This window comes from Orycteropus afer, unplaced genomic scaffold (genome assembly GCF_000298275.1).
Source record: "Orycteropus afer afer isolate SDZICR_OR568_19922 unplaced genomic scaffold, OryAfe1.0 scaffold00672, whole genome shotgun sequence".
Lineage (NCBI taxonomy): Eukaryota > Metazoa > Chordata > Mammalia > Tubulidentata > Orycteropodidae > Orycteropus > Orycteropus afer.
Window position 1 is genome coordinate 374,148 of NW_006922259.1, and position 7,566 is coordinate 381,713.

At 38.3% G+C, this 7,566-nt stretch overlaps 1 pseudogene; it reads right to left on the bottom strand.

Annotated features, from left to right (window-relative positions):
• Nucleotides 1-6,297: 6,297 nt before the first annotated feature.
• Nucleotides 6,298-7,271, bottom strand: LOC103210930 (annotated as a pseudogene).
• Between the last annotated feature and the right edge of the window lie 295 nt (nt 7,272-7,566).

The following is a 7,566-nucleotide window of genomic DNA, read 5'->3' on the forward strand; positions in this document are numbered from 1 at the left end:
AATAGCCCCATACATCCATTAATAGACTATAATAAAAACCATGGCCAGAATCTATTTGATTTTTATATTTCAACTCTAGGTACAAGAAATTGGAAGCAGTAATAGTTTTGCTATATCTAGGAAATCTAAACAGCAGATACTATATATAGCTTGACAAAAAATTTCCAAACTGCACAATAATTGTAAACTTTCATTAGAAGGCAGTTTTATAATTAACAAGTTTCCTAATATGATACTTTATTTTTCTAAAAATATTTTCAAATAAATATTTTGTGTTGAGATAGAGCAAAAAGCTCATCTTTGGAAGAATATATTTTCAGTCAGTAGTTCCATTTTTTTCCCCATTTTTACTCTTTTAAATGGAAGTATTAAATGTGTTTATTGCTATTGTTTAGCAGAATTCACTGCCATCAAGTCCATTATGACTCATAGTGACTCTTACTGGGTTTTCAAGGCTGTAAATCTTTACAGAAATAGATTGCCACATCTTTCTCCCTTAGGGAAGCTTGTGGGTTTGAATAGCTGACCTGGTTAGCAGCTACCACATGCATTATCCACTGTGCCACCAGAGCTCCTGGAGTAGCAAATTGAGAGTATATACACACACTTCTCAATTTTCCAAAAGTTAAAGAGCATGCATATTTTATTCAGCCAGCTTGATTGCAGCAAAAATATTAGAAATCAGCTTTCCAACATCTTTTCCTAAAACTGCAAGTTCTTTATTTTATAGTCATGACATAACTGAGTGCTTCAGTGGGAAAAGAGGATCTGACTTTTGAAACTGCCTGATTCTTCAGAAGTTAGACATAGTCACCTGTGAAATCGTAGATGTGCAACCAGTTTGTGATTTTATTTACCATATTCATCAAGACCCACTTTCTTCAGATACCTGTCCCTTCAGTCCTTCATGATGTTAAGGCAGGTTCCAATGTGCATCAACATCATTCAGGTCACCTTTATCACTCACTTGGTCTCCCTATCTTCATTCATACACTTCTCCAAGTGATTATCAATAATGTAAAATTTCTAAAATGCAAATCTGATCATTTCACTAAGTAAAAGTTTAGGGCACAGAAGGGCAAGAAATGAGACTAAAAATTGAAGCATGAAAGGAGATGCCATTGGAAAATTTATGACCCCTACTTAGTCAACTCTGTTATCTTTTCTCCTGCTGTACCTTTTCCTTGACATCATATTCCTGAGTATAACCTCTGCCCCAACTCCCAACCACACATACTCATTTGAGGGTAACATGGAGTCACCTTTCAATGTTCACTCCAAGGTCTTCCCTCAGTCACCTTTGTTTTGAGCAAAGTTAAATGTCTTAGGCTGAACAGATGTGTTCTTATGAGCTGTATTCTTTCTGGATGACTAGAAAAGCAATTTATATACTTTGTTGCACATATCTTCATATAGGGTTTGGAGCAGCTGAGGGAGACCAGGAAGGAAGCAAACAGGTACAGTGGGTTCGGAACCACTGAGGGAGACCAGGAAGTGAATGGAGTGGTTTGGAACAGCTAAGACAGACGAACTTGTCTGACAGTTTTGTTGTACTGTGGTGGCATGTGTGTTGCTGTGAGGCTGGAAGGTATGCCACCGGTGTTTCAAAAGCTAGTTGGGTCACCCATGGTGGACAGGTTTCAGTGGAGCTTCCAGACTAAGACACACTTGAAAGAAGGAAGAAGCCATCCACTTCTCAAACAATTGGCTGGTGAAAACCTTATGAATAGCAGTGAAACTCTGTCTGATATATTACTAGAAAACTTTATGAACAGCCCTGAAACATTGTGCAATATAGTGCCAGAAGAGGAGCTCCTCAGGTTGGAAGGCACTCAAAATATGACTGGAGAAGAGTTGCCTCCTCAGAGTAGAGCTGATCTTAATGATGTAGATAGAGTGAAACTTTCAGGACCTCCATTTGCTAATGTGGCATGACTCAAAATGAGAAGAAACAGCTGCAAACAGCCATTAATAATCATAACAGGGAATGTATGAAGTATGAATCTACAGAGTTTTCAAAAATGAAATGGAAGGCATAAAGATCAATATCTTAGACATTAGTGAACTGAAATGGACTCGTTTTGGCCATTTTGAATCAGACAATCATATAATCTACTATGCTGGGAATGACGAATTGAGGAGGAATGGAGTGACATTCATCATCACAAAGAATGTATCCAGACCTATCCTAAAGTATAATGCTGTCAGTGATAGGATAATATCCATATCCCTAGAAGGAAGACCAGTTAATACTACTATTATTCAAATTTACCCATCAACCACCAAAGCCAAAGATGAGGAAATTGAAGATTTTTACCAATTTCTGCAGTCTAAAATTGACCAAACATGCAGTCAAGGTGTATTAATTATCACTGATGATTAGAATGCAAAAGTTGGAAACAAAGAAGTGCCAATAATTGGAAAATATGGCCTTGGTGAAAGAAATAACACTAAAGATTGCATGATAAAATTTTGCAAAATCAATGAATTATTCATTGCAAATACCCTTTCAACAACACAAACAGTGGCTATACACATGGACTTCACCAGGTGGAGTACACAGTAATCAGACTGACTACATCTGTGGCAAGAGGTGATGGAAAAGGTCAATATCTTCAGGCAAAAGAAGGCCAGAGCTGACTGTGGAACAGACTATCAGTTGCTCATATGTAAGTTCAGGTTGAAGCTGAAGACAATTAAAACCGGTCCATAAGAGCCAAAATATGACCCTGATTACATCCAACCTGAATTAAGAGATCATGTGGAGAACAGATTTGATGCATTGAACACCAATGACTGAAAACCAGAGGAATTGTGGGATGACATCAAGAACATCATCCAGGAAGAAAGAAAAAGGCCATTAATAAGACAGGAAAGGAAGAAAAGACCAAAATGGATGTCAGAAGAGACTCTGAAATTTGCCCTTGTGCAAAGAGTAGCTAAAGCAAATGGAAGAAATGACAAGATAAAAGAGCTTAACATAGATACATAGATTTCAAAGAGCAGCTCAAGAAGACAAAATTATTATTATAATGACATGTGCAAAGACATAGAGTTAGAAAACTACAGGGGAAGCACATAGTCTGCATTTCCCAAGCTGAAAGAACTTAAAAAAAAATTCAAGCCTCAAATTGCAATATTGAAAGATTCTATGGGCAATATGTTGAATGATGCAGGAAACATCAAAAGAAGATGGAAGAAATACACAGAGTCACTTTTCCAAAAATAATTGGCCTATGTTCATCCACTTCAGGAGGTGGCATATGATCAAGAACCAATGTTATTCAAGAAGAAGTCAAAGCTGCACTGAAGGAATTGGAGAAAAACAAGGCTCCAGGAATTGATGGAATGCCTATTGAGATGTTTCAACAAACAGATACTGTGCTGGAGGCTCTCACTTAGCTATGTCAAGAGATTTGGAAGATAGCTACCTGGCCAACTGACTGGAAAAGATCCATATTTGTAAAGGTGATCCTACAGGATGTGGAAATTATCGAACAATATAATTAACATCTCACACAAGTAAAATCTTACTGAAGAAAATTCAAAAATGGTTGCAACAGTATATTGAAAGAGAACTTCCAGAAATGCAAGCTGGATTCAGAAGAGGATGTGGAATGAGGGATATCATCGCTGATGTCAGATGGATCTTGGCTCAAAGCAAAGAATACCAGGAAAATGTTTACTTGTGTCTTATTGACTATGCAAAAGTATTCGATTGTGTGGATCTTAACAAAGTATGGTTAATGTTAAGAAGAATGGGAATTCCAGAACACTTAATTGTACTCATGAAGAACCTGTTCCTAGATCAGGAGGATGTCGTTAGAGCAGAACAAGGGGATACTGCATGGTTTAAAATCAAGAAGGGAGTGTGTCAGAGTTGTATTCTTCCCCCAGACTTATTTGATCTGTATGCTGAGCAAATAATTTAAGAAGCTGGACTATATGAAGAATGTGGTATCAGGATTGGAGGAAGACTCATTAAGAACCTGTGGTACACAGATGACAAAACTTTCCTTGCTAAAAGTGAGGATGACTTGAAGTACTTGCCAATGAAGATTGAAGATGACAGTCTGCAGTATGGATTAAACCTCAATATAAAGAAAACAAAAATCCTCACAACTGGGTCTATAAGCAGCATCATGATAGATGGAGAAAAGATTGAAGTTGTCAAAGACTTCCTATTACTTGGTTCTACAATCAACACCAGTGGAAGCAGCAGTCAAGACATCAGATGACATATTGCATTAGGCAAATATACTGCAAAACACCTCTTTCAAGTGCTGAAGAGCAAAGATGTCTCCTTGAAGACTAATATGTGTCTAACTCAAGCTATGGTATTTTCACCTCATGCATTTGAGAGTTGGACAATGAATGAGGAAGACTGAAGAATGGTTAATGCTTTTGAGTTGTGCTGTTGTTGAAGACTACTGAAAGTATCATGGATTGCTAAAAGAACTAACAAAACTGTCCTGGAAGAAGTACAACTGTAACGCTCCTTGGAAGCAAGAATGGCCAGATTTCATCTCATCTGCTTTGGTCATGTTGTCTGAAAGGGCCATTCTCTGGAGAAGGATGTTATGCTTGGTAAAGTGGAGGGTCAATGAAAAAGGGGAAGACCCTCAACGAGATGGATTGACACAGCAGCTGCAACAATGAGCATGGCGAGGATCATAAGGCTGGCACAGGACTGGGCAGTGTTTCATACCATTGTCCCTATGAGTTGGAGACAATTCGACAGCACCTAACAACAACAAGAACATCTGCATAAATGACTATACCTAGAGTTCATATTCCTTGGGGCAGCAATCATAAATTGTTTAGATTTTAATGCCATTTAGCTATGATTTTTATTATAATATAGCATACAAGTATTTGTTGAGAAAATGAAGGATTGAATATCTGATGTTCTGTCTTTCTTTCTTTGTCTAATAAATCACGTATTTCCAAGCTCAAATCAGATGTCACCTCATGCAGAGAACCTTCCCTAAATCATCCTGCCACTCTGAGTTAATGTGTATCCCACAGGCCCTTATGAAATCGTGGATTCTAAATCTATCATGGAGTACTAACAGTTTAAAAGTATTAGTAAGTATTAGAGTTTCCACATGGAACAAAGCAGCAGTCTATTAAAGTATGCAGATATATTCAATATATTCAGAAATGAATGTATTCTGTAATGAATAGTCATGTCAAAGTGAAGATGTTTTATATTTAATCATGCTGCCATGAGAGTAGAAACAACAACGACAAAAAAGTGGTGGTGGGCATGGACAAATGTTGGTATTTTAACTCTTTATTTGGAATTAAATAGTCTTTCTGGTGCAGTGGTTAAAGCACCCAGTTTCTAATCTAAAAGTTGGTGGTTCAAACTCACCAGCTGCTCCATGGGAAGATGTGGTGTGGCAGTCTTCCTCTGTGAAGATTCATAACCTGGAAAACCCTATAAGGCTGTCTTATTCTGCCCGATAGGTTTGCTAAGAGTCAAGATTGACTCAGTGTCACTGGGTTTGGTTTTGGTAATACAGTGGTTAAGCACTTGGCTGTTAACCAAAAGGTCAGCATTTCCAACCTTCCAAGTAGAAGAGCAGAAGAAATATGTGGTAGTCTGCTTCCATAAAGAGGTACGGCTTTGGAAACCTTGCAAAACAGTTTTACTCTTTCCTATAAGGTTACTGGGTGTTTTGATGGTGTAGTGCCCAAGGCACTTGACCTCTAACAAGAAGGATGGTGGTTCAAACCCACCAGCCACTCCTCAGAAGGAAGATTGGGCAATCTACTTCCATAGTGATACTGCCTTGGAAACCCAAGGATGGGTTGCTACGAGTTGGAGATGACTCAACAGCACATAACAACAGCAACAACAATAATAAGGTTGCTATGAGTTGAAATTGACTTGATAGCTATGAGTTTGTTTGTTTAAATCTGGGATTAATTTCAAACCTTTCAGAGAGTAGCATGAATAAAAATAATATAAAGAATAACCATATGGCCTTTACCTAGTCTCACCTATTGGTAATATATTTCTCCTTTTGCTTCACCATTTTCCCCCATCTTATTTGAGAGTCCATATGATTTTTATGTATAAATGATTTCATTATGCAGTTCTTAAGAATATGAATATACTCCTACAGAATAACAGGAGAATATAGGAAAACAACTACCTAAAAAAAGGTGAGTGTGAAAATGATATGAGTCACTGTGATATGAGAATCTGAGAACTAACAATGGCATAAGATCCTAAAATTCTAATGTGTATAGGAAAGGGAAAAAAAGAACTATTACTACTAGAATTTACTAATTTATGATTTCTTGAAAGACAGGACCCATTGGCAACATTTTCTTCAGAGCCCCTGTGATATCCTTATTCCTAAAACTATAGATTAAAGGGCTTAGCACAGGAGTAATGATAGTGTAAAATACAGATACTACCATGTTCTTTTCCAGGGTGTGGTAAGAATGGGGGATCATGTAGGTATAGATAGCAGCCCTGTAGAATAGCATAACTATAGTCATGTGGGAGGAACATGTGGTAAAGGCCTTCTTCCGTCCTTCTTCCGTCCTTCTTGAGAGTTCATCCTGTGGATGGTGAGGAGGATGAAAAAGTAGGAGCTTGAAATGACTATCACGGGGATGAGGATCATGAGCACACAGCACGTGTACATGAGTGTCTCAATGAGTGAGGTGTCAGAGCAGGAGAGCTTCATTATAGCAGGAAGCTCACAGAAAAAGTTATGGATCTCTCTGGATCTGCAGAAGGGTAAGGTCATGGTGATGGGAGTGACTATGAAGCCATCCACTGAGCCCAAGAACCAGCAGCCAGATGCCAGGAGGAGACATATCCTATCATTCATAAGGACAGGATAATGGAGCGGATGGCAGATGGCCACGTACCGATCATAGGCCATGGCAGCTAAAAGGCAAAATTCTGATCCTCCTAATGTCAAGTAGAGGAACATCTGTATCCCACATTCAGGGACTGAGATAGTTTTGATACCCATGATCTGGTCCATGAGCATTTTAGGCACAGTGACAGAAATGTACATCATGTCCATGAGAGACAACTGGCTGATGAAAAAGTACATGGGAGTGTGAAGGTGGGCATTAGAGTGTATCAGGAGGATCAGGATGGCATTTCCAGACAGGGCCATCAGGAAAATCACAAAAATGACCACACAGAGCAGAACTGGGTCTTTGGATTGACTGAAGAATCCCAACAGGATGAAATTGTACCCTCCAGTGTAGTTGACCAGCCACATAGTGTTGTCCATGAGATTTCACCTAAGGAATTAAGGAGAGTTTGAGGTTACATGGATGACTCGTGTTACTACAACACACATCCCAAACCCATCGTGCTAATAGGAGAAAGTTTCACAGATCGTAGTGCTTCTATGTTGATTTGGGAATTATAAATTACTTGTAATTCAACAAATTTACCAGAGAAATAAGTGAAATCACAACTGTGGATTGAAAGAATTAGTATCTTACAGTGAATTTTCCATCGTTCAGGATGATGAGGATTTCTTATGTTCTCTATCAATGTGTAGAGGGAACTTGAAGAATAAT